General features: G+C 48.5%; 47 non-coding genes across 47 annotated transcripts; all 47 read left to right on the top strand.

Annotated features, from left to right (window-relative positions):
• The first annotated feature begins 87 nt into the window (after positions 1 to 87).
• On the top strand, positions 88 to 206 carry LOC147969221 (5S ribosomal RNA). The gene has a single exon (XR_015606243.1). It is a non-coding gene; the product is annotated as a 5S ribosomal RNA (ribosomal RNA).
• A 364-nt stretch (positions 207 to 570) lies between these two features.
• Positions 571 to 689, top strand: LOC147969220 (5S ribosomal RNA). The gene has a single exon (XR_015607173.1). It is a non-coding gene; the product is annotated as a 5S ribosomal RNA (ribosomal RNA).
• Positions 690 to 1,473: 784 nt separating this feature from the next.
• On the top strand, positions 1,474 to 1,592 carry LOC147969219 (5S ribosomal RNA). Its single transcript, XR_015606128.1, has one exon. It is a non-coding gene; the product is annotated as a 5S ribosomal RNA (ribosomal RNA).
• Positions 1,593 to 1,956: 364 nt separating this feature from the next.
• Positions 1,957 to 2,075, top strand: LOC147969218 (5S ribosomal RNA). The gene has a single exon (XR_015605894.1). It is a non-coding gene; the product is annotated as a 5S ribosomal RNA (ribosomal RNA).
• Positions 2,076 to 2,439: 364 nt separating this feature from the next.
• LOC147969217 (5S ribosomal RNA) lies at positions 2,440 to 2,558 on the top strand. The gene has a single exon (XR_015606443.1). It is a non-coding gene; the product is annotated as a 5S ribosomal RNA (ribosomal RNA).
• A 364-nt stretch (positions 2,559 to 2,922) lies between these two features.
• On the top strand, positions 2,923 to 3,041 carry LOC147969216 (5S ribosomal RNA). The gene has a single exon (XR_015607172.1). It is a non-coding gene; the product is annotated as a 5S ribosomal RNA (ribosomal RNA).
• A 364-nt stretch (positions 3,042 to 3,405) lies between these two features.
• LOC147969215 (5S ribosomal RNA) lies at positions 3,406 to 3,524 on the top strand. Its single transcript, XR_015607171.1, has one exon. It is a non-coding gene; the product is annotated as a 5S ribosomal RNA (ribosomal RNA).
• A 364-nt stretch (positions 3,525 to 3,888) lies between these two features.
• Positions 3,889 to 4,007, top strand: LOC147969214 (5S ribosomal RNA). The gene has a single exon (XR_015605815.1). It is a non-coding gene; the product is annotated as a 5S ribosomal RNA (ribosomal RNA).
• A 364-nt stretch (positions 4,008 to 4,371) lies between these two features.
• LOC147969213 (5S ribosomal RNA) lies at positions 4,372 to 4,490 on the top strand. Its single transcript, XR_015607170.1, has one exon. It is a non-coding gene; the product is annotated as a 5S ribosomal RNA (ribosomal RNA).
• Positions 4,491 to 4,854: 364 nt separating this feature from the next.
• On the top strand, positions 4,855 to 4,973 carry LOC147969212 (5S ribosomal RNA). Its single transcript, XR_015605761.1, has one exon. It is a non-coding gene; the product is annotated as a 5S ribosomal RNA (ribosomal RNA).
• Positions 4,974 to 5,337: 364 nt separating this feature from the next.
• LOC147969211 (5S ribosomal RNA) lies at positions 5,338 to 5,456 on the top strand. The gene has a single exon (XR_015607169.1). It is a non-coding gene; the product is annotated as a 5S ribosomal RNA (ribosomal RNA).
• Positions 5,457 to 5,807: 351 nt separating this feature from the next.
• On the top strand, positions 5,808 to 5,926 carry LOC147969210 (5S ribosomal RNA). Its single transcript, XR_015605810.1, has one exon. It is a non-coding gene; the product is annotated as a 5S ribosomal RNA (ribosomal RNA).
• A 364-nt stretch (positions 5,927 to 6,290) lies between these two features.
• Positions 6,291 to 6,409, top strand: LOC147969209 (5S ribosomal RNA). Its single transcript, XR_015607168.1, has one exon. It is a non-coding gene; the product is annotated as a 5S ribosomal RNA (ribosomal RNA).
• Positions 6,410 to 6,773: 364 nt separating this feature from the next.
• On the top strand, positions 6,774 to 6,892 carry LOC147969208 (5S ribosomal RNA). The gene has a single exon (XR_015607167.1). It is a non-coding gene; the product is annotated as a 5S ribosomal RNA (ribosomal RNA).
• Positions 6,893 to 7,256: 364 nt separating this feature from the next.
• On the top strand, positions 7,257 to 7,375 carry LOC147969207 (5S ribosomal RNA). Its single transcript, XR_015606437.1, has one exon. It is a non-coding gene; the product is annotated as a 5S ribosomal RNA (ribosomal RNA).
• A 364-nt stretch (positions 7,376 to 7,739) lies between these two features.
• LOC147969206 (5S ribosomal RNA) lies at positions 7,740 to 7,858 on the top strand. The gene has a single exon (XR_015606152.1). It is a non-coding gene; the product is annotated as a 5S ribosomal RNA (ribosomal RNA).
• Positions 7,859 to 8,222: 364 nt separating this feature from the next.
• LOC147969205 (5S ribosomal RNA) lies at positions 8,223 to 8,341 on the top strand. The gene has a single exon (XR_015606151.1). It is a non-coding gene; the product is annotated as a 5S ribosomal RNA (ribosomal RNA).
• A 364-nt stretch (positions 8,342 to 8,705) lies between these two features.
• LOC147969204 (5S ribosomal RNA) lies at positions 8,706 to 8,824 on the top strand. Its single transcript, XR_015606211.1, has one exon. It is a non-coding gene; the product is annotated as a 5S ribosomal RNA (ribosomal RNA).
• Positions 8,825 to 9,188: 364 nt separating this feature from the next.
• Positions 9,189 to 9,307, top strand: LOC147969203 (5S ribosomal RNA). Its single transcript, XR_015606150.1, has one exon. It is a non-coding gene; the product is annotated as a 5S ribosomal RNA (ribosomal RNA).
• A 364-nt stretch (positions 9,308 to 9,671) lies between these two features.
• On the top strand, positions 9,672 to 9,790 carry LOC147969202 (5S ribosomal RNA). The gene has a single exon (XR_015607166.1). It is a non-coding gene; the product is annotated as a 5S ribosomal RNA (ribosomal RNA).
• Positions 9,791 to 10,131: 341 nt separating this feature from the next.
• Positions 10,132 to 10,250, top strand: LOC147969201 (5S ribosomal RNA). The gene has a single exon (XR_015606371.1). It is a non-coding gene; the product is annotated as a 5S ribosomal RNA (ribosomal RNA).
• A 364-nt stretch (positions 10,251 to 10,614) lies between these two features.
• LOC147969200 (5S ribosomal RNA) lies at positions 10,615 to 10,733 on the top strand. The gene has a single exon (XR_015606149.1). It is a non-coding gene; the product is annotated as a 5S ribosomal RNA (ribosomal RNA).
• Positions 10,734 to 11,097: 364 nt separating this feature from the next.
• On the top strand, positions 11,098 to 11,216 carry LOC147969199 (5S ribosomal RNA). The gene has a single exon (XR_015606148.1). It is a non-coding gene; the product is annotated as a 5S ribosomal RNA (ribosomal RNA).
• A 364-nt stretch (positions 11,217 to 11,580) lies between these two features.
• Positions 11,581 to 11,699, top strand: LOC147969198 (5S ribosomal RNA). Its single transcript, XR_015606210.1, has one exon. It is a non-coding gene; the product is annotated as a 5S ribosomal RNA (ribosomal RNA).
• Positions 11,700 to 12,063: 364 nt separating this feature from the next.
• LOC147969197 (5S ribosomal RNA) lies at positions 12,064 to 12,182 on the top strand. The gene has a single exon (XR_015606147.1). It is a non-coding gene; the product is annotated as a 5S ribosomal RNA (ribosomal RNA).
• Positions 12,183 to 12,546: 364 nt separating this feature from the next.
• On the top strand, positions 12,547 to 12,665 carry LOC147969196 (5S ribosomal RNA). Its single transcript, XR_015607165.1, has one exon. It is a non-coding gene; the product is annotated as a 5S ribosomal RNA (ribosomal RNA).
• A 341-nt stretch (positions 12,666 to 13,006) lies between these two features.
• Positions 13,007 to 13,125, top strand: LOC147969195 (5S ribosomal RNA). The gene has a single exon (XR_015606370.1). It is a non-coding gene; the product is annotated as a 5S ribosomal RNA (ribosomal RNA).
• Positions 13,126 to 13,489: 364 nt separating this feature from the next.
• LOC147969194 (5S ribosomal RNA) lies at positions 13,490 to 13,608 on the top strand. The gene has a single exon (XR_015606209.1). It is a non-coding gene; the product is annotated as a 5S ribosomal RNA (ribosomal RNA).
• Positions 13,609 to 13,972: 364 nt separating this feature from the next.
• On the top strand, positions 13,973 to 14,091 carry LOC147969193 (5S ribosomal RNA). The gene has a single exon (XR_015606207.1). It is a non-coding gene; the product is annotated as a 5S ribosomal RNA (ribosomal RNA).
• Positions 14,092 to 14,455: 364 nt separating this feature from the next.
• LOC147969192 (5S ribosomal RNA) lies at positions 14,456 to 14,574 on the top strand. Its single transcript, XR_015606146.1, has one exon. It is a non-coding gene; the product is annotated as a 5S ribosomal RNA (ribosomal RNA).
• Positions 14,575 to 14,938: 364 nt separating this feature from the next.
• LOC147969191 (5S ribosomal RNA) lies at positions 14,939 to 15,057 on the top strand. The gene has a single exon (XR_015607164.1). It is a non-coding gene; the product is annotated as a 5S ribosomal RNA (ribosomal RNA).
• A 341-nt stretch (positions 15,058 to 15,398) lies between these two features.
• LOC147969190 (5S ribosomal RNA) lies at positions 15,399 to 15,517 on the top strand. Its single transcript, XR_015606369.1, has one exon. It is a non-coding gene; the product is annotated as a 5S ribosomal RNA (ribosomal RNA).
• A 364-nt stretch (positions 15,518 to 15,881) lies between these two features.
• On the top strand, positions 15,882 to 16,000 carry LOC147969189 (5S ribosomal RNA). The gene has a single exon (XR_015606206.1). It is a non-coding gene; the product is annotated as a 5S ribosomal RNA (ribosomal RNA).
• Positions 16,001 to 16,364: 364 nt separating this feature from the next.
• On the top strand, positions 16,365 to 16,483 carry LOC147969188 (5S ribosomal RNA). The gene has a single exon (XR_015605760.1). It is a non-coding gene; the product is annotated as a 5S ribosomal RNA (ribosomal RNA).
• Positions 16,484 to 16,847: 364 nt separating this feature from the next.
• LOC147969187 (5S ribosomal RNA) lies at positions 16,848 to 16,966 on the top strand. Its single transcript, XR_015607163.1, has one exon. It is a non-coding gene; the product is annotated as a 5S ribosomal RNA (ribosomal RNA).
• Positions 16,967 to 17,330: 364 nt separating this feature from the next.
• On the top strand, positions 17,331 to 17,449 carry LOC147969186 (5S ribosomal RNA). Its single transcript, XR_015607162.1, has one exon. It is a non-coding gene; the product is annotated as a 5S ribosomal RNA (ribosomal RNA).
• A 364-nt stretch (positions 17,450 to 17,813) lies between these two features.
• On the top strand, positions 17,814 to 17,932 carry LOC147969185 (5S ribosomal RNA). Its single transcript, XR_015607161.1, has one exon. It is a non-coding gene; the product is annotated as a 5S ribosomal RNA (ribosomal RNA).
• A 364-nt stretch (positions 17,933 to 18,296) lies between these two features.
• Positions 18,297 to 18,415, top strand: LOC147969184 (5S ribosomal RNA). The gene has a single exon (XR_015607160.1). It is a non-coding gene; the product is annotated as a 5S ribosomal RNA (ribosomal RNA).
• Positions 18,416 to 18,779: 364 nt separating this feature from the next.
• On the top strand, positions 18,780 to 18,898 carry LOC147969183 (5S ribosomal RNA). The gene has a single exon (XR_015607159.1). It is a non-coding gene; the product is annotated as a 5S ribosomal RNA (ribosomal RNA).
• Positions 18,899 to 19,262: 364 nt separating this feature from the next.
• Positions 19,263 to 19,381, top strand: LOC147969182 (5S ribosomal RNA). Its single transcript, XR_015606145.1, has one exon. It is a non-coding gene; the product is annotated as a 5S ribosomal RNA (ribosomal RNA).
• A 364-nt stretch (positions 19,382 to 19,745) lies between these two features.
• On the top strand, positions 19,746 to 19,864 carry LOC147969181 (5S ribosomal RNA). The gene has a single exon (XR_015606368.1). It is a non-coding gene; the product is annotated as a 5S ribosomal RNA (ribosomal RNA).
• Positions 19,865 to 20,228: 364 nt separating this feature from the next.
• Positions 20,229 to 20,347, top strand: LOC147969180 (5S ribosomal RNA). Its single transcript, XR_015606205.1, has one exon. It is a non-coding gene; the product is annotated as a 5S ribosomal RNA (ribosomal RNA).
• A 364-nt stretch (positions 20,348 to 20,711) lies between these two features.
• Positions 20,712 to 20,830, top strand: LOC147969179 (5S ribosomal RNA). The gene has a single exon (XR_015607158.1). It is a non-coding gene; the product is annotated as a 5S ribosomal RNA (ribosomal RNA).
• A 364-nt stretch (positions 20,831 to 21,194) lies between these two features.
• Positions 21,195 to 21,313, top strand: LOC147969178 (5S ribosomal RNA). Its single transcript, XR_015607157.1, has one exon. It is a non-coding gene; the product is annotated as a 5S ribosomal RNA (ribosomal RNA).
• A 364-nt stretch (positions 21,314 to 21,677) lies between these two features.
• LOC147969177 (5S ribosomal RNA) lies at positions 21,678 to 21,796 on the top strand. Its single transcript, XR_015607156.1, has one exon. It is a non-coding gene; the product is annotated as a 5S ribosomal RNA (ribosomal RNA).
• A 364-nt stretch (positions 21,797 to 22,160) lies between these two features.
• LOC147969176 (5S ribosomal RNA) lies at positions 22,161 to 22,279 on the top strand. Its single transcript, XR_015607155.1, has one exon. It is a non-coding gene; the product is annotated as a 5S ribosomal RNA (ribosomal RNA).
• Positions 22,280 to 22,643: 364 nt separating this feature from the next.
• Positions 22,644 to 22,762, top strand: LOC147969175 (5S ribosomal RNA). The gene has a single exon (XR_015606204.1). It is a non-coding gene; the product is annotated as a 5S ribosomal RNA (ribosomal RNA).
• The last annotated feature ends 270 nt before the right edge of the window (positions 22,763 to 23,032 follow it).

Here is a 23,032-nt window from a genome sequence, read left to right as displayed (position 1 = left end):
GTTGTAATGGTAGTAAGAATGTATAGCCGTCTTTGCAGCGGACGTGGGAGTGGGAAGCATAGGGGATGAAGCCGGGGGTAACATGTCGGATGCGATCATACCAGCACTAAAGAACCGGATCCCATCAGAACTCCGAAGTTAAGCGTGCTTGGGCGAGAGTAGTACTAGGATGGGTGACCTCCTGGGAAGTCCTCGTGTTGCATTCCCTTTTTAATTATTTTTGTACGTACGTGAGGAACAGAACGGACGTGCGTGATATATATTAAGCCTGTCATCATATTTTTGACATTTGCGATATGTTTTAGCTCGGAGCTCGTTAGTCACGCGGCTAGGGAGAGTTGGGGCGCGAAAAGCGCGTTGTGAAAAGGGTGTAAAATACGTGTTGCTACGGTATAGAGGGAGGGGTGGAAATCATGGTAAACTCGTCTTCGTAGTTGAGCGAGAGAGTAAGTAGTATAGGGCATTATCCATTAGTAGGCGACGGTTGTAATGGTAGTAAGAATGTATAGCCGTCTTTGCAGCGGACGTGGGAGTGGGAAGCATAGGGGATGAAGCCGGGGGTAACATGTCGGATGCGATCATACCAGCACTAAAGCACCGGATCCCATCAGAACTCCGAAGTTAAGCGTGCTTGGGCGAGAGTAGTACTAGGATGGGTGACCTCCTGGGAAGTCCTCGTGTTGCATTCCCTTTTTAATTATTTTTGTACGTACGTGAGGAACAGAACGCACGTGCGTGATATATATTAAGCCTGTCATCATATTTTTGACATTTGCGATATGTTTTATCTCGGAGCTCGTTAGTCACGCGGCTAGGGAGAGTTGGGGCGCGAAAAGCGCGTTGTGAAAGGGGTGTAAAATACGTGTTGCTGCGGTATAGAGGGAGGGGTGGAAATCGTGGTAAACTCGTCTTCGTAGTTGAGCGAGAGAGTAAGTAGTATAGGGCATTATCCATTAGTAGGCGACGGTTGTAATGGTAGTAAGAATGTATAGCCGTCTTTGCAGCGGACGTGGGAGTGGGAAGCATAGGGGATGAAGCCGGGGGTAACATGTCGGATGCGATCATACCAGCACTAAAGCACCTCCTGGGAAGTCCTCGTGTTGCATTCCCTTTTTAATTATTTTTGTACGTACGTGAGGAACAGAACGCACGTGCGTGATATATATTAAGCCTGTCATCATATTTTTGACATTTGCGATATGTTTTAGCTCGGAGCTCGTTAGTCACGCGGCTAGGGAGAGTTGGGGCGCGAAAAGCGCGTTGTGAAAGGGGTGTAAAATACGTGTTGCTGCGGTATAGAGGGAGGGGTGGAAATCGTGATAAACTCGTCTTCGTAGTTGAGCGAGAGAGTAAGTAGTATAGGGCATTATCCATTAGTAGGCGACGGTTGTAATGGTAGTAAGAATGTATAGCCGTCTTTGCAGCGGACGTGGGAGTGGGAAGCATAGGGGATGAAGCCGGGGGTAACATGTCGGATGCGATCATACCAGCACTAAAGCATCGGATCCCATCAGAACTCCGAAGTTAAGCGTGCTTGGGCGAGAGTAGTACTAGGATGGGTGACCTCCTGGGAAGTCCTCGTGTTGCATTCCCTTTTTAATTATTTTTGTACGTACGTGAGGAACAGAACGCACGTGCGTGATATATATTAAGCCTGTCATCATATTTTTGACATTTGCGATATGTTTTAGCTCGGAGCTCGTTAGTCACGCGGCTAGGGAGAGTTGGGGCGCGAAAAGCGCGTTGTGAAAGGGGTGTAAAATACGTGTTGCTGCGGTATAGAGGGAGGGGTGGAAATCGTGGTAAACTCGTCTTCGTAGTTGAGCGAGAGAGTAAGTAGTATAGGGCATTATCCATTAGTAGGCGACGGTTGTAATGGTAGTAAGAATGTATAGCCGTCTTTGCAGCGGACGTGGGAGTGGGAAGCATAGGGGATGAAGCCGGGGGTAACATGTCGGATGCGATCATACTAGCACTAAAGCACCGGATCCCATCAGAACTCCGAAGTTAAGCGTGCTTGGGCGAGAGTAGTACTAGGATGGGTGACCTCCTGGGAAGTCCTCGTGTTGCATTCCCTTTTTAATTATTTTTGTACGTACGTGAGGAACAGAACGCACGTGCATGATATATATTAAGCCTGTCATCATATTTTTGGCATTTGCGATATGTTTTAGCTCGGAGCTCGTTAGTCACGCGGCTAGGGAGAGTTGGGGCGCGAAAAGCGCGTTGTGAAAGGGGTGTAAAATACGCGTTGCTGCGGTATAGAGGGAGGGGTGGAAATCGTGATAAACTCGTCTTCGTAGTTGAGCGAGAGAGTAAGTAGTATAGGGCATTATCCATTAGTAGGCGACGGTTGTAATGGTAGTAAGAATGTATAGCCGTCTTTGCAGCGGACGTGGGAGTGGGAAGCATAGGGGATGAAGCCGGGGGTAACATGTCGGATGCGATCATACCAGCACTAAAGCACCGGATCCCATCAGAACTCCGAAGTTAAGCGTGCTTGGGAGAGAGTAGTACTAGGATGGGTGACCTCCTGGGAAGTCCTCGTGTTGCATTCCCTTTTTAATTATTTTTGTACGTACGTGAGGAACAGAACGCACGTGCGTGATATATATTAAGCCTGTCATCATATTTTTGACATTTGCGATATGTTTTAGCTCGGAGCTCGTTAGTCACGCGGCTAGGGAGAGTTGGGGCGCGAAAAGCGCGTTGTGAAAGGGGTGTAAAATACGTGTTGCTGCGGTATAGAGGGAGGGGTGGAAATCGTGGTAAACTCGTCTTCGTAGTTGAGCGAGAGAGTAAGTAGTATAGGGCATTATCCATTAGTAGGCGACGGTTGTAATGGTAGTAAGAATGTATAGCCGTCTTTGCAGCGGACGTGGGAGTGGGAAGCATAGGGGATGAAGCCGGGGGTAACATGTCGGATGCGATCATACCAGCACTAAAGCACCGGATCCCATCAGAACTCCGAAGTTAAGCGTGCTTGGGCGAGAGTAGTACTAGGATGGGTGACCTCCTGGGAAGTCCTCGTGTTGCATTCCCTTTTTAATTATTTTTGTACGTACGTGAGGAACAGAACGCACGTGCGTGATATATATTAAGCCTGTCATCATATTTTTGACATTTGCGATATGTTTTAGCTCGGAGCTCGTTAGTCACGCGGCTAGGGAGAGTTGGGGCGCGAAAAGCGCGTTGTGAAAGGGGTGTAAAATACGTGTTGCTGCGGTATAGAGGGAGGGGTGGAAATCGTGGTAAACTCGTCTTCGTAGTTGAGCGAGAGAGTAAGTAGTATAGGGCATTATCCATTAGTAGGCGACGGTTGTAATGGTAGTAAGAATGTATAGCCGTCTTTGCAGCGGACGTGGGAGTGGGAAGCATAGGGGATGAAGCCGGGGGTAACATGTCGGATGCGATCATACCAGCACTAAAGCACCGGATCCCATCAGAACTCCGAAGTTAAGCGTGCTTGGGCGAGAGTAGTACTAGGATGGGTGACCTCCTGGGAAGTCCTCGTGTTGCATTCCCTTTTTAATTATTTTTGTACGTACGTGAGGAACAGAACGCACGTGCGTGATATATATTAAGCCTGTCATCATATTTTTGGCATTTGCGATATGTTTTAGCTCGGAGCTCGTTAGTCACGCGGCTAGGGAGAGTTGGGGCGCGAAAAGCGCGTTGTGAAAGGGGTGTAAAATACGCGTTGTTGCGGTATAGAGGGAGGGGTGGAAATCGTGATAAACTCGTCTTCGTAGTTGAGCGAGAGAGTAAGTAGTATAGGGCATTATCCATTAGTAGGCGACGGTTGTAATGGTAGTAAGAATGTATAGCCGTCTTTGCAGCGGACGTGGGAGTGGGAAGCATAGGGGATGAAGCCGGGGGTAACATGTCGGATGCGATCATACCAGCACTAAAGCACCGGATCTCATCAGAACTCCGAAGTTAAGCGTGCTTGGGCGAGAGTAGTACTAGGATGGGTGACCTCCTGGGAAGTCCTCGTGTTGCATTCCCTTTTTAATTATTTTTGTACGTACGTGAGGAACAGAACGCACGTGCGTGATATATATTAAGCCTGTCATCATATTTTTGACATTTGCGATATGTTTTAGCTCGGAGCTCGTTAGTCACGCGGCTAGGGAGAGTTGGGGCGCGAAAAGCGCGTTGTGAAAGGGGTGTAAAATACGTGTTGCTGCGGTATAGAGGGAGGGGTGGAAATCGTGGTAAACTCGTCTTCGTAGTTGAGCGAGAGAGTAAGTAGTATAGGGCATTATCCATTAGTAGGCGACGGTTGTAATGGTAGTAAGAATGTATAGCCGTCTTTGCAGCGGACGTGGGAGTGGGAAGCATAGGGGATGAAGCCGGGGGTAACATGTCGGATGCGATCATACCAGCACTAAAGCACCGGATCCCATCAGAACTCCGAAGTTAAGCGTGCTTGGGCGAGAGTAGTACTAGGATGGGTGACCTCCTGGGAAGTCCTCGTGTTGCATTCCCTTTTTAATTATTTTTGTACGTACGTGAGGAACAGAACGCACGTGCGTGATATATATTAAGCCTGTCATCATATTTTTGACATTTGCGATATGTTTTAGCTCGGAGCTCGTTAGTCACGCGGCTAGGGAGAGTTGGGGCGCGAAAAGCGCGTTGTGAAAGGGGTGTAAAATACGCGTTGCTGCGGTATAGAGGGAGGGGTGGAAATCGTGGTAAACTCGTCTTCGTAGTTGAGCGAGAGAGTAAGTAGTATAGGGCATTATCCATTAGTAGGCGACGGTTGTAATGGTAGTAAGAATGTATAGCCGTCTTTGCAGCGGACGTGGGAGTGGGAAGCATAGGGGATGAAGCCGGGGGTAACATGTCGGATGCGATCATACCAGCACTAAAGCACCGGATCCCATCAGAACTCCGAAGTTAAGCGTGCTTGGGCGAGAGTAGTACTAGGATGGGTGACCTCCTGGGAAGTACTCGTGTTGCATTCCCTTTTTAATTATTTTTGTACGTACGTGAGGAACAGAACGCACGTGCGTGATATATATTAAGCCTGTCATCATATTTTTGACATTTGCGATATGTTTTAGCTCGGAGCTCGTTAGTCACGCGGCTAGGGAGAGTTGGGGCGCGAAAAGCGCGTTGTGAAAGGGGTGTAAAATACGTGTTGCTGCGGTATAGAGGGAGGGGTGGAAATCGTGGTAAACTCGTCTTCGTAGTTGAGCGAGAGAGTAAGTAGTATAGGGCATTATCCATTAGTAGGCGACGGTTGTAATGGTAGTAAGAATGTATAGCCGTCTTTGCAGCGGACGTGGGAGTGGGAAGCATAGGGGATGAAGCCGGGGGTAACATGTCGGATGCGATCATACCAGCACTAAAGCACCGGATCCCATCAGAACTCCGAAGTTAAGCGTGCTTGGGCGAGAGTAGTACTAGGATGGGTGACCTCCTGGGAAGTCCTCGTGTTGCATTCCCTTTTTAATTATTTTTGTACGTACGTAACGTGCGTGATATATATTAAGCCTGTCATCATATTTTTGACATTTGCGATATGTTTTAGCTCGGAGCTCGTTAGTCACGCGGCTAGGGAGAGTTGGGGCGCGAAAAGCGCGTTGTGAAAGCGGTGTAAAATACGTGTTGCTGCGGTATACAGGGAGGGGTGGAAATCGTGGTAAACTCGTCTTCGTAGTTGAGCGAGAGAGTAAGTAGTATAGGGCATTATCCATTAGTAGGCGACGGTTGTAATGGTACTAAGAATGTATAGCCGTCTTTGCAGCGGACGTGGGAGTGGGAAGCATAGGGGATGAAGCCGGGGGTAACATGTCGGATGCGATCATACCAGCACTAAAGCACCGGATCCCATCAGAACTCCGAAGTTAAGTGTGCTTGGGCGAGAGTAGTACTAGGATGGGTGACCTCCTGGGAAGTCCTCGTGTTGCATTCCCTTTTTAATTATTTTTGTACGTACGTGAGGAACAGAACGCACGTGCGTGATATATATTAAGCCTGTCATCATATTTTTGACATTTGCGATATGTTTTAGCTCGGAGCTCGTTAGTCACGCGGATAGGGAGAGTTGGGGCGCGAAAAGCGCGTTGTGAAAGGGGTGTAAAATACGCGTTGCTGCGGTATAGAGGGAGGGGTGGAAATCGTGGTAAACTCGTCTTCGTAGATGAGCGAGAGAGTAAGTAGTATAGGGCATTATCCATTAGTAGGCGACGGTTGTAATGGTAGTAAGAATGTATAGCCGTCTTTGCAGCGGACGTGGGAGTGGGAAGCATAGGGGATGAAGCCGGGGGTAACATGTCGGATGCGATCATACCAGCACTAAAGCACCGGATCCCATCAGAACTCCGAAGTTAAGCGTGCTTGGGCGAGAGTAGTACTAGGATGGGTGACCTCCTGGGAAGTCCTCGTGTTGCATTCCCTTTTTAATTATTTTTGTACGTACGTGAGGAACAGAACGCACGTGCGTGATATATATTAAGCCTGTCATCATATTTTTGACATTTGCGATATGTTTTAGCTCGGAGCTCGTTAGTCACGCGGCTAGGGAGAGTTGGGGCGCGAAAAGCGCGTTGTGAAAGGGGTGTAAAATACGTGTTGCTGCGGTATAGAGGGAGGGGTGGAAATCGTGGTAAACTCGTCTTCGTAGTTGAGCGAGAGAGTAAGTAGTATCGGGCATTATCCATTAGTAGGCGACGGTTGTAATGGTAGTAAGAATGTATAGCCGTCTTTGCAGCGGACGTGGGAGTGGGAAGCATAAGGGATGAAGCCGGGGGTAACATGTCGGATGCGATCATACCAGCACTAAAGCACCGGATCCCATCAGAACTCCGAAGTTAAGCGTGCTTGGGCGAGAGTAGTACTAGGATGGGTGACCTCCTGGGAAGTCCTCGTGTTGCATTCCCTTTTTAATTATTTTTGTACGTACGTGAGGAACAGAACGCACGTGCGTGATATATATTAAGCCTGTCATCATATTTTTGACATTTGCGATATGTTTTAGCTCGGAGCTCGTTAGTCACGCGGCTAGGGAGAGTTGGGGCGCGAAAAGCGCGTTGTGAAAGGGGTGTAAAATACGTGTTGCTGCGGTATAGAGGGAGGGGTGAAAATCGTGGTAAACTCGTCTTCGTAGTTGAGCGAGAGAGTAAGTAGTATAGGGCATTATCCATTAGTAGGCGACGGTTGTAATGGTACTAAGAATGTATAGCCGTCTTTGCAGCGGACGTGGGAGTGGGAAGCATAAGGGATGAAGCCGGGGGTAACATGTGCGATGCGATCATACCAGCACTAAAGCACCGGATCCCATCAGAACTCCGAAGTTAAGCGTGCTTGGGCGAGAGTAGTACTAGGATGGGTGACCTCCTGGGAAGTCCTTGTGTTGCATTCCCTTTTTAATTATTTTTGTACGTACGTGAGGAACAGAACGCACGTGCGTGATATATATTAAGCCTGTCATCATATTTTTGACATTTGCGATATGTTTTAGCTCGGAGCTCGTTAGTCACGCGGCTAGGGAGAGTTGGGGCGCGAAAAGCGCGTTGTGAAAGGGGTGTAAAATACGTGTTGCTGCGGTATAGAGGGAGGGGTGGAAATCGTGGTAAACTCGTCTTCGTAGTTGAGCGAGAGAGTAAGTAGTATAGGGCATTATCCATTAGTAGGCGACGGTTTTAATGGTAGTAAGAATGTATAGCCGTCTTTGCAGCGGACGTGGGAGTGGGAAGCATAGGGGATGAAGCCGGGGGTAACATGTCGGATGCGATCATACCAGCACTAAAGCACCGGATCCCATCAGAACTCCGAAGTTAAGCATGCTTGGGCGAGAGTAGTACTAGGATGGGTGACCTCCTGGGAAGTCCTCGTGTTGCATTCCCTTTTTAATTATTTTTGTACGTACGTGAGGAACAGAACGCACGTGCGTGATATATATTAAGCCTGTCATCATATTTTTGACATTTGCGATATGTTTTAGCTCGGAGCTCGTTAGTCACGCGGCTAGGGAGAGTTGGGGCGCGAAAAGCGCGTTGTGAAAGGGGTGTAAAATACGTGTTGCTGCGGTATAGAGGGAGGGGTGGAAATCGTGGTAAACTCGTCTTCGTAGTTGAGCGAGAGAGTAAGTAGTATAGGGCATTATCCATTAGTAGGCGACGGTTGTAATGGTAGTAAGAATGTATAGCCGTCTTTGCAGCGGACGTGAGAGTGGGAAGCATAGGGGATGAAGCCGGGGGTAACATGTCGGATGCGATCATACCAGCACTAAAGCACCGGATCCCATCAGAACTCCGAAGTTAAGCATGCTTGGGCGAGAGTAGTACTAGGATGGGTGACCTCCTGGGAAGTCCTCGTGTTGCATTCCCTTTTTAATTATTTTTGTACGTACATGAGGAACAGAACGCACGTGCGTGATATATATTAAGCCTGTCATCATATTTTTGACATTTGCGATATGTTTTAGCTCGGAGCTCGTTAGTCACGCGGCTAGGGAGAGTTGGGGCGCGAAAAGCGCGTTGTGAAAGGGGTGTAAAATACGTGTTGCTGCGGTATAGAGGGAGGGGTGGAAATCGTGGTAAACTCGTCTTCGTAGTTGAGCGAGAGAGTAAGTAGTATAGGGCATTATCCATTAGTAGGCGACGGCTGTAATGGTACTAAGAATGTATAGCCGTCTTTGCAGCGGACGTGGGAGTGGGAAGCATAAGGGATGAAGCCGGGGGTAACATGTGCGATGCGATCATACCAGCACTAAAGCACCGGATCCCATCAGAACTCCGAAGTTAAGCGTGCTTGGGCGAGAGTAGTACTAGGATGGGTGACCTCCTGGGAAGTCCTCGTGTTGCATTCCCTTTTTAATTATTTTTGTACGTACGTGAGGAACAGAACGCACGTGCGTGATATATATTAAGCCTGTCATCATATTTTTGACATTTGCGATATGTTTTAGCTCGGAGCTCGTTAGTCACGCGGCTAGGGAGAGTTGGGGCGCGAAAAGCGCGTTGTGAAAGGGGTGTAAAATACGTGTTGCTGCGGTATAGAGGGAGGGGTGGAAATCGTGGTAAACTCGTCTTCGTAGTTGAGCGAGAGAGTAAGTAGTATAGGGCATTATCCATTAGTAGGCGACGGTTGTAATGGTAGTAAGAATGTATAGCCGTCTTTGCAGCGGACGTGGGAGTGGGAAGCATAGGGGATGAAGCCGGGGGTAACATGTCGGATGCGATCATACCAGCACTAAAGCACCGGATCCCATCAGAACTCCGAAGTTAAGCATGCTTGGGCGAGAGTAGTACTAGGATGGGTGACCTCCTGGGAAGTCCTCGTGTTGCATTCCCTTTTTAATTATTTTTGTACGTACGTGAGGAACAGAACGCACGTGCGTGATATATATTAAGCCTGTCATCATATTTTTGACATTTGCGATATGTTTTAGCTCGGAGCTCGTTAGTCACGCGGCTAGGGAGAGTTGGGGCGCGAAAAGCGCGTTGTGAAAGGGGTGTAAAATACGTGTTGCTGCGGTATAGAGGGAGGGGTGGAAATCGTGGTAAACTCGTCTTCGTAGTTGAGCGAGAGAGTAAGTAGTATAGGGCATTATCCATTAGTAGGCGACGGTTGTAATGGTAGTAAGAATGTATAGCCGTCTTTGCAGCGGACGTGAGAGTGGGAAGCATAGGGGATGAAGCCGGGGGTAACATGTCGGATGCGATCATACCAGCACTAAAGCACCGGATCCCATCAGAACTCCGAAGTTAAGCGTGCTTGGGCGAGAGTAGTACTAGGATGGGTGACCTCCTGGGAAGTCCTCGTGTTGCATTCCCTTTTTAATTATTTTTGTCGTGCGTGATATATATTAAGCCTGTCATCATATTTTTGACATTTGCGATATGTTTTAGCTCGGAGCTCGTTAGTCACGCGGCTAGGGAGAGTTGGGGCGCGAAAAGCGCGTTGTGAAAGGGGTGTAAAATACGTGTTGCTGCGGTATAGAGGGAGGGGTGGAAATCGTGGTAAACTCGTCTTCGTAGTTGAGCGAGAGAGTAAGTAGTATAGGGCATTATCCATTAGTAGGCGACGGTTGTAATGGTAGTAAGAATGTATAGCCGTCTTTGCAGCGGACGTGGGAGTGGGAAGCATAAGGGATGAAGCCGGGGGTAACATGTCGGATGCGATCATACCAGCACTAAAGCACCGGATCCCATCAGAACTCGGAAGTTAAGCGTGCTTGGGCGAGAGTAGTACTAGGATGGGTGACCTCCTGGGAAGTCCTCGTGTTGCATTCCCTTTTTAATTATTTTTGTACGTACGTGAGGAACAGAACGCACGTGCGTGATATATATTAAGCCTGTCATCATATTTTTGACATTTGCGATATGTTTTAGCTCGGAGCTCGTTAGTCACGCGGCTAGGGAGAGTTGGGGCGCGAAAAGCGCGTTGTGAAAGGGGTGTAAAATACGTGTTGCTGCGGTATAGAGGGAGGGGTGGAAATCGTGGTAAACTCGTCTTCGTAGTTGAGCGAGAGAGTAAGTAGTATAGGGCATTATCCATTAGTAGGCGACGGTTTTAATGGTAGTAAGAATGTATAGCCGTCTTTGCAGCGGACGTGGGAGTGGGAAGCATAGGGGATGAAGCCGGGGGTAACATGTCGGATGCGATCATACCAGCACTAAAGCACCGGATCCCATCAGAACTCCGAAGTTAAGCATGCTTGGGCGAGAGTAGTACTAGGATGGGTGACCTCCTGGGAAGTCCTCGTGTTGCATTCCCTTTTTAATTATTTTTGTACGTACGTGAGGAACAGAACGCACGTGCGTGATATATATTAAGCCTGTCATCATATTTTTGACATTTGCGATATGTTTTAGCTCGGAGCTCGTTAGTCACGCGGCTAGGGAGAGTTGGGGCGCGAAAAGCGCGTTGTGAAAGGGGTGTAAAATACGTGTTGCTGCGGTATAGAGGGAGGGGTGGAAATCGTGGTAAACTCGTCTTCGTAGTTGAGCGAGAGAGTAAGTAGTATAGGGCATTATCCATTAGTAGGCGACGGTTGTAATGGTAGTAAGAATGTATAGCCGTCTTTGCAGCGGACGTGAGAGTGGGAAGCATAGGGGATGAAGCCGGGGGTAACATGTCGGATGCGATCATACCAGCACTAAAGCACCGGATCCCATCAGAACTCCGAAGTTAAGCATGCTTGGGCGAGAGTAGTACTAGGATGGGTGACCTCCTGGGAAGTCCTCGTGTTGCATTCCCTTTTTAATTATTTTTGTACGTACGTGAGGAACAGAACGCACGTGCGTGATATATATTAAGCCTGTCATCATATTTTTGACATTTGCGATATGTTTTAGCTCGGAGCTCGTTAGTCACGCGGCTAGGGAGAGTTGGGGCGCGAAAAGCGCGTTGTGAAAGGGGTGTAAAATACGTGTTGCTGCGGTATAGAGGGAGGGGTGGAAATCGTGGTAAACTCGTCTTCGTAGTTGAGCGAGAGAGTAAGTAGTATAGGGCATTATCCATTAGTAGGCGACGGCTGTAATGGTACTAAGAATGTATAGCCGTCTTTGCAGCGGACGTGGGAGTGGGAAGCATAAGGGATGAAGCCGGGGGTAACATGTGCGATGCGATCATACCAGCACTAAAGCACCGGATCCCATCAGAACTCCGAAGTTAAGCGTGCTTGGGCGAGAGTAGTACTAGGATGGGTGACCTCCTGGGAAGTCCTCGTGTTGCATTCCCTTTTTAATTATTTTTGTACGTACGTGAGGAACAGAACGCACGTGCGTGATATATATTAAGCCTGTCATCATATTTTTGACATTTGCGATATGTTTTAGCTCGGAGCTCGTTAGTCACGCGGCTAGGGAGAGTTGGGGCGCGAAAAGCGCGTTGTGAAAGGGGTGTAAAATACGTGTTGCTGCGGTATAGAGGGAGGGGTGGAAATCGTGGTAAACTCGTCTTCGTAGTTGAGCGAGAGAGTAAGTAGTATAGGGCATTATCCATTAGTAGGCGACGGTTGTAATGGTAGTAAGAATGTATAGCCGTCTTTGCAGCGGACGTGGGAGTGGGAAGCATAGGGGATGAAGCCGGGGGTAACATGTCGGATGCGATCATACCAGCACTAAAGCACCGGATCCCATCAGAACTCCGAAGTTAAGCATGCTTGGGCGAGAGTAGTACTAGGATGGGTGACCTCCTGGGAAGTCCTCGTGTTGCATTCCCTTTTTAATTATTTTTGTACGTACGTGAGGAACAGAACGCACGTGCGTGATATATATTAAGCCTGTCATCATATTTTTGACATTTGCGATATGTTTTAGCTCGGAGCTCGTTAGTCACGCGGCTAGGGAGAGTTGGGGCGCGAAAAGCGCGTTGTGAAAGGGGTGTAAAATACGTGTTGCTGCGGTATAGAGGGAGGGGTGGAAATCGTGGTAAACTCGTCTTCGTAGTTGAGCGAGAGAGTAAGTAGTATAGGGCATTATCCATTAGTAGGCGACGGTTGTAATGGTAGTAAGAATGTATAGCCGTCTTTGCAGCGGACGTGAGAGTGGGAAGCATAGGGGATGAAGCCGGGGGTAACATGTCGGATGCGATCATACCAGCACTAAAGCACCGGATCCCATCAGAACTCCGAAGTTAAGCGTGCTTGGGCGAGAGTAGTACTAGGATGGGTGACCTCCTGGGAAGTCCTCGTGTTGCATTCCCTTTTTAATTATTTTTGTCGTGCGTGATATATATTAAGCCTGTCATCATATTTTTGACATTTGCGATATGTTTTAGCTCGGAGCTCGTTAGTCACGCGGCTAGGGAGAGTTGGGGCGCGAAAAGCGCGTTGTGAAAGGGGTGTAAAATACGTGTTGCTGCGGTATAGAGGGAGGGGTGGAAATCGTGGTAAACTCGTCTTCGTAGTTGAGCGAGAGAGTAAGTAGTATAGGGCATTATCCATTAGTAGGCGACGGTTGTAATGGTAGTAAGAATGTATAGCCGTCTTTGCAGCGGACGTGGGAGTGGGAAGCATAAGGGATGAAGCCGGGGGTAACATGTCGGATGCGATCATACCAGCACTAAAGCACCGGATCCCATCAGAACTCGGAAGTTAAGCGTGCTTGGGCGAGAGTAGTACTAGGATGGGTGACCTCCTGGGAAGTCCTCGTGTTGCATTCCCTTTTTAATTATTTTTGTACGTACGTGAGGAACAGAACGCACGTGCGTGATATATATTAAGCCTGTCATCATATTTTTGACATTTGCGATATGTTTTAGCTCGGAGCTCGTTAGTCACGCGGCTAGGGAGAGTTGGGGCGCGAAAAGCGCGTTGTGAAAGGGGTGTAAAATACGTGTTGCTGCGGTATAGAGGGAGGGGTGGAAATCGTGGTAAACTCGTCTTCGTAGTTGAGCGAGAGAGTAAGTAGTATAGGGCATTATCCATTAGTAGGCGACGGTTGTAATGGTACTAAGAATGTATAGCCGTCTTTGCAGCGGACGTGGGAGTGGGAAGCATAAGGGATGAAGCCGGGGGTAACATGTGCGATGCGATCATACCAGCACTAAAGCACCGGATCCCATCAGAACTCCGAAGTTAAGCGTGCTTGGGCGAGAGTAGTACTAGGATGGGTGACCTCCTGGGAAGTCCTCGTGTTGCATTCCCTTTTTAATTATTTTTGTACGTACGTGAGGAACAGAACGCACGTGCGTGATATATATTAAGCCTGTCATCATATTTTTGACATTTGCGATATGTTTTAGCTCGGAGCTCGTTAGTCACGCGGCTAGGGAGAGTTGGGGCGCGAAAAGCGCGTTGTGAAAGGGGTGTAAAATACGTGTTGCTGCGGTATAGAGGGAGGGGTGGAAATCGTGGTAAACTCGTCTTCGTAGTTGAGCGAGAGAGTAAGTAGTATAGGGCATTATCCATTAGTAGGCGACGGTTGTAATGGTACTAAGAATGTATAGCCGTCTTTGCAGCGGACGTGGGAGTGGGAAGCATAAGGGATGAAGCCGGGGGTAACATGTGCGATGCGATCATACCAGCACTAAAGCACCGGATCCCATCAGAACTCCGAAGTTAAGCGTGCTTGGGCGAGAGTAGTACTAGGATGGGTGACCTCCTGGGAAGTCCTCGTGTTGCATTCCCTTTTTAATTATTTTTGTACGTACGTGAGGAACAGAACGCACGTGCGTGATATATATTAAGCCTGTCATCATATTTTTGACATTTGCGATATGTTTTAGCTCGGAGCTCGTTAGTCACGCGGCTAGGGAGAGTTGGGGCGCGAAAAGCGCGTTGTGAAAGGGGTGTAAAATACGTGTTGCTGCGGTATAGAGGGAGGGGTGGAAATCGTGGTAAACTCGTCTTCGTAGTTGAGCGAGAGAGTAAGTAGTATAGGGCATTATCCATTAGTAGGCGACGGTTGTAATGGTAGTAAGAATGTATAGCCGTCTTTGCAGCGGACGTGGGAGTGGGAAGCATAGGGGATGAAGCCGGGGGTAACATGTCGGATGCGATCATACCAGCACTAAAGCACCGGATCCCATCAGAACTCCGAAGTTAAGCATGCTTGGGCGAGAGTAGTACTAGGATGGGTGACCTCCTGGGAAGTCCTCGTGTTGCATTCCCTTTTTAATTATTTTTGTACGTACGTGAGGAACAGAACGCACGTGCGTGATATATATTAAGCCTGTCATCATATTTTTGACATTTGCGATATGTTTTAGCTCGGAGCTCGTTAGTCACGCGGCTAGGGAGAGTTGGGGCGCGAAAAGCGCGTTGTGAAAGGGGTGTAAAATACGTGTTGCTGCGGTATAGAGGGAGGGGTGGAAATCGTGGTAAACTCGTCTTCGTAGTTGAGCGAGAGAGTAAGTAGTATAGGGCATTATCCATTAGTAGGCGACGGTTGTAATGGTAGTAAGAATGTATAGCCGTCTTTGCAGCGGACGTGAGAGTGGGAAGCATAGGGGATGAAGCCGGGGGTAACATGTCGGATGCGATCATACCAGCACTAAAGCACCGGATCCCATCAGAACTCCGAAGTTAAGCGTGCTTGGGCGAGAGTAGTACTAGGATGGGTGACCTCCTGGGAAGTCCTCGTGTTGCATTCCCTTTTTAATTATTTTTGTCGTGCGTGATATATATTAAGCCTGTCATCATATTTTTGACATTTGCGATATGTTTTAGCTCGGAGCTCGTTAGTCACGCGGCTAGGGAGAGTTGGGGCGCGAAAAGCGCGTTGTGAAAGGGGTGTAAAATACGTGTTGCTGCGGTATAGAGGGAGGGGTGGAAATCGTGGTAAACTCGTCTTCGTAGTTGAGCGAGAGAGTAAGTAGTATAGGGCATTATCCATTAGTAGGCGACGGTTGTAATGGTAGTAAGAATGTATAGCCGTCTTTGCAGCGGACGTGGGAGTGGGAAGCATAAGGGATGAAGCCGGGGGTAACATGTCGGATGCGATCATACCAGCACTAAAGCACCGGATCCCATCAGAACTCGGAAGTTAAGCGTGCTTGGGCGAGAGTAGTACTAGGATGGGTGACCTCCTGGGAAGTCCTCGTGTTGCATTCCCTTTTTAATTATTTTTGTACGTACGTGAGGAACAGAACGCACGTGCGTGATATATATTAAGCCTGTCATCATATTTTTGACATTTGCGATATGTTTTAGCTCGGAGCTCGTTAGTCACGCGGCTAGGGAGAGTTGGGGCGCGAAAAGCGCGTTGTGAAAGGGGTGTAAAATACGTGTTGCTGCGGTATAGAGGGAGGGGTGGAAATCGTGGTAAACTCGTCTTCGTAGTTGAGCGAGAGAGTAAGTAGTATAGGGCATTATCCATTAGTAGGCGACGGTTGTAATGGTACTAAGAATGTATAGCCGTCTTTGCAGCGGACGTGGGAGTGGGAAGCATAAGGGATGAAGCCGGGGGTAACATGTGCGATGCGATCATACCAGCACTAAAGCACCGGATCCCATCAGAACTCCGAAGTTAAGCGTGCTTGGGCGAGAGTAGTACTAGGATGGGTGACCTCCTGGGAAGTCCTCGTGTTGCATTCCCTTTTTAATTATTTTTGTACGTACGTGAGGAACAGAACGCACGTGCGTGATATATATTAAGCCTGTCATCATATTTTTGACATTTGCGATATGTTTTAGCTCGGAGCTCGTTAGTCACGCGGCTAGGGAGAGTTGGGGCGCGAAAAGCGCGTTGTGAAAGGGGTGTAAAATACGCGTTGCTGCGGTATAGAGGGAGGGGTGGAAATCGTGGTAAACTCGTCTTCGTAGTTGAGCGAGAGAGTAAGTAGTATAGGGCATTATCCATTAGTAGGCGACGGTTGTAATGGTAGTAAGAATGTATAGCCGTCTTTGCAGCGGACGTGGGAGTGGGAAGCATAGGGGATGAAGCCGGGGGTAACATGTCGGATGCGATCATACCAGCACTAAAGCACCGGATCCCATCAGAACTCCGAAGTTAAGCGTGCTTGGGCGAGAGTAGTACTAGGATGGGTGACCTCCTGGGAAGTACTCGTGTTGCATTCCCTTTTTAATTATTTTTGTACGTACGTGAGGAACAGAACGCACGTGCGTGATATATATTAAGCCTGTCATCATATTTTTGACATTTGCGATATGTTTTAGCTCGGAGCTCGTTAGTCACGCGGCTAGGGAGAGTTGGGGCGCGAAAAGCGCGTTGTGAAAGGGGTGTAAAATACGTGTTGCTGCGGTATAGAGGGAGGGGTGGAAATCGTGGTAAACTCGTCTTCGTAGTTGAGCGAGAGAGTAAGTAGTATAGGGCATTATCCATTAGTAGGCGACGGTTGTAATGGTAGTAAGAATGTATAGCCGTCTTTGCAGCGGACGTGGGAGTGGGAAGCATAGGGGATGAAGCCGGGGGTAACATGTCGGATGCGATCATACCAGCACTAAAGCACCGGATCCCATCAGAACTCCGAAGTTAAGCGTGCTTGGGCGAGAGTAGTACTAGGATGGGTGACCTCCTGGGAAGTCCTCGTGTTGCATTCCCTTTTTAATTATTTTTGTACGTACGTGAGGAACAGAACGCACGTGCGTGATATATATTAAGCCTGTCATCATATTTTTGACATTTGCGATATGTTTTAGCTCGGAGCTCGTTAGTCACGCGGCTAGGGAGAGTTGGGGCGCGAAAAGCGCGTTGTGAAAGCGGTGTAAAATACGTGTTGCTGCGGTATACAGGGAGGGGTGGAAATCGTGGTAAACTCGTCTTCGTAGTTGAGCGAGAGAGTAAGTAGTATAGGGCATTATCCATTAGTAGGCGACGGTTGTAATGGTACTAAGAATGTATAGCCGTCTTTGCAGCGGACGTGGGAGTGGGAAGCATAGGGGATGAAGCCGGGGGTAACATGTCGGATGCGATCATACCAGCACTAAAGCACCGGATCCCATCAGAACTCCGAAGTTAAGCGTGCTTGGGCGAGAGTAGTACTAGGATGGGTGACCTCCTGGGAAGTCCTCGTGTTGCATTCCCTTTTTAATTATTTTTGTACGTACGTGAGGAACAGAACGCACGTGCGTGATATATATTAAGCCTGTCATCATATTTTTGACATTTGCGATATGTTTTAGCTCGGAGCTCGTTAGTCACGCGGCTAGGGAGAGTTGGGGCGCGAAAAGCGCGTTGTGAAAGGGGTGTAAAATACGCGTTGCTGCGGTATAGAGGGAGGGGTGGAAATCGTGGTAAACTCGTCTTCGTAGATGAGCGAGAGAGTAAGTAGTATAGGGCATTATCCATTAGTAGGCGACGGTTTTAATGGTAGTAAGAATGTATAGCCGTCTTTGCAGCGGACGTGGGAGTGGGAAGCATAGGGGATGAAGCCGGGGGTAACATGTCGGATGCGATCATACCAGCACTAAAGCACCGGATCCCATCAGAACTCCGAAGTTAAGCGTGCTTGGGCGAGAGTAGTACTAGGATGGGTGACCTCCTGGGAAGTCCTCGTGTTGCATTCCCTTTTTAATTATTTTTGTACGTACGTGAGGAACAGAACGCACGTGCGTGATATATATTAAGCCTGTCATCATATTTTTGACATTTGCGATATGTTTTAGCTCGGAGCTCGTTAGTCACGCGGCTAGGGAGAGTTGGGGCGCGAAAAGCGCGTTGTGAAAGGGGTGTAAAATACGCGTTGCTGCGGTATAGAGGGAGGGGTGGAAATCGTGGTAAACTCGTCTTCGTAGTTGAGCGAGAGAGTAAGTAGTATAGGGCATTATCCATTAGTAGGCGACGGTTGTAATGGTAGTAAGAATGTATAGCCGTCTTTGCAGCGGACGTGGGAGTGGGAAGCATAAGGGATGAAGCCGGGGGCAACATGTGGGATGCGATCATACCAGCACTAAAGCACCGGATCCCATCAGAACTCCGAAGTTAAGCGTGCTTGGGCGAGAGTAGTACTAGGATGGGTGACCTCCTGGGAAGTCCTCGTGTTGCATTCCCTTTTTAATTATTTTTGTACGTACGTGAGGAACAGAACGCACGTGCGTGATATATATTAAGCCTGTCATCATATTTTTGACATTTGCGATATGTTTTAGCTCGGAGCTCGTTAGTCACGCGGCTAGGGAGAGTTGGGGCGCGAAAAGCGCGTTGTGAAAGGGGTGTAAAATACGTGTTGCTGCGGTATAGAGGGAGGGGTGGAAATCGTGGTAAACTCGTCTTCGTAGTTGAGCGAGAGAGTAAGTAGTATAGGGCATTATCCATTAGTAGGCGACGGTTGTAATGGTAGTAAGAATGTATAGCCGTCTTTGCAGCGGACGTGGGAGTGGGAAGCATAAGGGATGAAGCCGGGGGCAACATGTGGGATGCGATCATACCAGCACTAAAGCACCGGATCCCATCAGAACTCCGAAGTTAAGCGTGCTTGGGCGAGAGTAGTACTAGGATGGGTGACCTCCTGGGAAGTCCTCGTGTTGCATTCCCTTTTTAATTATTTTTGTACGTACGTGAGGAACAGAACGCACGTGCGTGATATATATTAAGCCTGTCATCATATTTTTGACATTTGCGATATGTTTTAGCTCGGAGCTCGTTAGTCACGCGGCTAGGGAGAGTTGGGGCGCGAAAAGCGCGTTGTGAAAGGGGTGTAAAATACGTGTTGCTGCGGTATAGAGGGAGGGGTGGAAATCGTGGTAAACTCGTCTTCGTAGTTGAGCGAGAGAGTAAGTAGTATAGGGCATTATCCATTAGTAGGCGACGGTTGTAATGGTAGTAAGAATGTATAGCCGTCTTTGCAGCGGACGTGGGAGTGGGAAGCATAGGGGATGAAGCCGGGGGTAACATGTCGGATGCGATCATACCAGCACTAAAGCACCGGATCCCATCAGAACTCCGAAGTTAAGCATGCTTGGGCGAGAGTAGTACTAGGATGGGTGACCTCCTGGGAAGTCCTCGTGTTGCATTCCCTTTTTAATTATTTTTGTACGTACGTGAGGAACAGAACGCACGTGCGTGATATATATTAAGCCTGTCATCATATTTTTGACATTTGCGATATGTTTTAGCTCGGAGCTCGTTAGTCACGCGGCTAGGGAGAGTTGGGGCGCGAAAAGCGCGTTGTGAAAGGGGTGTAAAATACGTGTTGCTGCGGTATAGAGGGAGGGGTGGAAATCGTGGTAAACTCGTCTTCGTAGTTGAGCGAGAGAGTAAGTAGTATAGGGCATTATCCATTAGTAGGCGACGGTTGTAATGGTAGTAAGAATGTATAGCCGTCTTTGCAGCGGACGTGGGAGTGGGAAGCATAAGGGATGAAGCCGGGGGTAACAAGTCGGATGCGATCATACCAGCACTAAAGCACCGGATCCCATCAGAACTCGGAAGTTAAGCGTGCTTGGGCGAGAGTAGTACTAGGATGGGTGACCTCCTGGGAAGTCCTCGTGTTGCATTCCCTTTTTAATTATTTTTGTACGTACGTGAGGAACAGAACGCACGTGCGTGATATATATTAAGCCTGTCATCATATTTTTGACATTTGCGATATGTTTTAGCTCGGAGCTCGTTAGTCACGCGGCTAGGGAGAGTTGGGGCGCGAAAAGCGCGTTGTGAAAGGGGTGTAAAATACGTGTTGCTGCGGTATAGAGGGAGGGGTGGAAATCGTGGTAAACTCGTCTTCGTAGTTGAGCGAGAGAGTAAGTAGTATAGGGCATTATCCATTAGTAGGCGACGGTTGTAATGGTACTAAGAATGTATAGCCGTCTTTGCAGCGGACGTGGGAGTGGGAAGCATAAGGGATGAAGCCGGGGGTAACATGTGCGATGCGATCATACCAGCACTAAAGCACCGGATCCCATCAGAACTCCGAAGTTAAGCGTGCTTGGGCGAGAGTAGTACTAGGATGGGTGACCTCCTGGGAAGTCCTCGTGTTGCATTCCCTTTTTAATTATTTTTGTACGTACGTGAGGAACAGAACGCACGTGCGTGATATATATTAAGCCTGTCATCATATTTTTGACATTTGCGATATGTTTTAGCTCGGAGCTCGTTAGTCACGCGGCTAGGGAGAGTTGGGGCGCGAAAAGCGCGTTGTGAAAGGGGTGTAAAATACGCGTTGCTGCGGTATAGAGGGAGGGGTGGAAATCGTGGTAAACTCGTCTTCGTAGTTGAGCGAGAGAGTAAGTAGTATAGGGCATTATCCATTAGTAGGCGACGGTTGTAATGGTAGTAAGAATGTATAGCCGTCTTTGCAGCGGACGTGGGAGTGGGAAGCATAGGGGATGAAGCCGGGGGTAACATGTCGGATGCGATCATACCAGCACTAAAGCACCGGATCCCATCAGAACTCCGAAGTTAAGCGTGCTTGGGCGAGAGTAGTACTAGGATGGGTGACCTCCTGGGAAGTCCTCGTGTTGCATTCCCTTTTTAATTATTTTTGTACGTACGTGAGGAACAGAACGCACGTGCGTGATATATATTAAGCCTGTCATCATATTTTTGACATTTGCGATATGTTTTAGCTCGGAGCTCGTTAGTCACGCGGCTAGGGAGAGTTGGGGCGCGAAAAGCGCGTTGTGAAAGCGGTGTAAAATACGTGTTGCTGCGGTATACAGGGAGGGGTGGAAATCGTGGTAAACTCGTCTTCGTAGTTGAGCGAGAGAGTAAGTAGTATAGGGCATTATCCATTAGTAGGCGACGGTTGTAATGGTACTAAGAATGTATAGCCGTCTTTGCAGCGGACGTGGGAGTGGGAAGCATAGGGGATGAAGCCGGGGGTAACATGTCGGATGCGATCATACCAGCACTAAAGCACCGGATCCCATCAGAACTCCGAAGTTAAGCGTGCTTGGGCGAGAGTAGTACTAGGATGGGTGACCTCCTGGGAAGTCCTCGTGTTGCATTCCCTTTTTAATTATTTTTGTACGTACGTGAGGAACAGAACGCACGTGCGTGATATATATTAAGCCTGTCATCATATTTTTGACATTTGCGATATGTTTTAGCTCGGAGCTCGTTAGTCACGCGGCTAGGGAGAGTTGGGGCGCGAAAAGCGCGTTGTGAAAGCGGTGTAAAATACGTGTTGCTGCGGTATACAGGGAGGGGTGGAAATCGTGGTAAACTCGTCTTCGTAGTTGAGCGAGAGAGTAAGTAGTATAGGGCATTATCCATTAGTAGGCGACGGTTGTAATGGTACTAAGAATGTATAGCCGTCTTTGCAGCGGACGTGGGAGTGGGAAGCATAGGGGATGAAGCCGGGGGTAACATGTCGGATGCGATCATACCAGCACTAAAGCACCGGATCCCATCAGAACTCCGAAGTTAAGCGTGCTTGGGCGAGAGTAGTACTAGGATGGGTGACCTCCTGGGAAGTCCTCGTGTTGCATTCCCTTTTTAATTATTTTTGTACGTACGTGAGGAACAGAACGCACGTGCGTGATATATATTAAGCCTGTCATCATATTTTTGACATTTGCGATATGTTTTAGCTCGGAGCTCGTTAGTCACGCGGCTAGGGAGAGTTGGGGCGCGAAAAGCGCGTTGTGAAAGGGGTGTAAAATACGCGTTGCTGCGGTATAGAGGGAGGGGTGGAAATCGTGGTAAACTCGTCTTCGTAGATGAGCGAGAGAGTAAGTAGTATAGGGCATTATCCATTAGTAGGCGACGGTTGTAATGGTAGTAAGAATGTATAGCCGTCTTTGCAGCGGACGTGGGAGTGGGAAGCATAGGGGATGAAGCCGGGGGTAACATGTCGGATGCGATCATACCAGCACTAAAGCACCGGATCCCATCAGAACTCCGAAGTTAAGCGTGCTTGGGCGAGAGTAGTACTAGGATGGGTGACCTCCTGGGAAGTCCTCGTGTTGCATTCCCTTTTTAATTATTTTTGTACGTACGTGAGGAACAGAACGCATGTGCGTGATATATATTAAGCCTGTCATCATATTTTTGACATTTGCGATATGTTTTAGCTCGGAGCTCGTTAGTCACGCGGCTAGGGAGAGTTGGGGCGCGAAAAGCGCGTTGTGAAAGGGGTGTAAAATACGTGTTGCTGCGGTATAGAGGGAGGGGTGGAAATCGTGGTAAACTCGTCTTCGTAGTTGAGCGAGAGAGTAAGTAGTATAGGGCATTATCCATTAGTAGGCGACGGTTGTAATGGTACTAAGAATGTATAGCCGTCTTTGCAGCGGACGTGGGAGTGGGAAGCATAGGGGATGAAGCCGGGGGTAACATGTGCGATGCGATCATACCAGCACTAAAGCACCGGATCCCATCAGAACTCCGAAGTTAAGCGTGCTTGGGCGAGAGTAGTACTAGGATGGGTGACCTCCTGGGAAGTCCTCGTGTTGCATTCCCTTTTTAATTATTTTTGTACGTACGTGAGGAACAGAACGCACGTGCGTGATATATATTAAGCCTGTCATCATATTTTTGACATTTGCGATATGTTTTAGCTCGGAGCTCGTTAGTCACGCGGCTAGGGAGAGTTGGGGCGCGAAAAGCGCGTTGTGAAAGGGGTGTAAAATACGCGTTGCTGCGGTATAGAGGGAGGGGTGGAAATCGTGGTAAACTCGTCTTCGTAGTTGAGCGAGAGAGTAAGTAGTATAGGGCATTATCCATTAGTA

This window comes from Triticum urartu, chromosome 5A (genome assembly GCF_056163025.1).
Source record: "Triticum urartu cultivar PI428250 chromosome 5A, HENAU_Tu73, whole genome shotgun sequence".
NCBI classification, from domain to species: Eukaryota; Viridiplantae; Streptophyta; class Magnoliopsida; order Poales; family Poaceae; genus Triticum; species Triticum urartu.
This window is presented reverse-complemented; position numbering and strand designations above follow the sequence as displayed.